Below are 308 nucleotides of genomic sequence, written 5' to 3'. Positions count from 1 at the left end.
AGCAGCCCTCCCTTCCCTTGTACAGTACTAAGCTGAGGGGTGGGGCATGGCCAGGCTCTGGCAGGATGCTCTGATTATTCCAGCAGGGAACTGATAATAGTGTTTATCACCCGTAATTCAGTGTTTATAGCCCCATTAAGAAAACAACAGAGGGACGTTACCAGCTACCTTTTGATTCTGCCTGTCGATTCAGCATGGACCCTAGCCAACATGTGGTCTGCTAGCTAATACACAGGCAAGGCAGAGGGGAATTCCTGCTTAGCAGGGAGTGGTAAGTGATAAGCAGCTTGCAGTCCCTACCGGAGCAG

At 50.6% G+C, this 308-nt stretch overlaps 1 protein-coding gene across 1 annotated transcript in view; it reads left to right on the top strand.

The window, feature by feature from the left end:
- EFCAB6 (EF-hand calcium binding domain 6) overlaps nt 1-308 on the top strand; it is a 271,537-nt gene that overhangs the window by 256,669 nt on the left and 14,560 nt on the right. The gene's annotated exons all lie outside the window — the stretch shown is intronic.

Source organism: Gavialis gangeticus, unplaced genomic scaffold (genome assembly GCF_001723915.1).
Source record: "Gavialis gangeticus isolate Ggan-Ray unplaced genomic scaffold, GavGan_comp1, whole genome shotgun sequence".
NCBI lineage: Eukaryota > Metazoa > Chordata > Crocodylia > Gavialidae > Gavialis > Gavialis gangeticus.
Note: the sequence above shows the minus strand (reverse complement) of the source record. Positions and strands in the feature narration are given on the sequence as shown.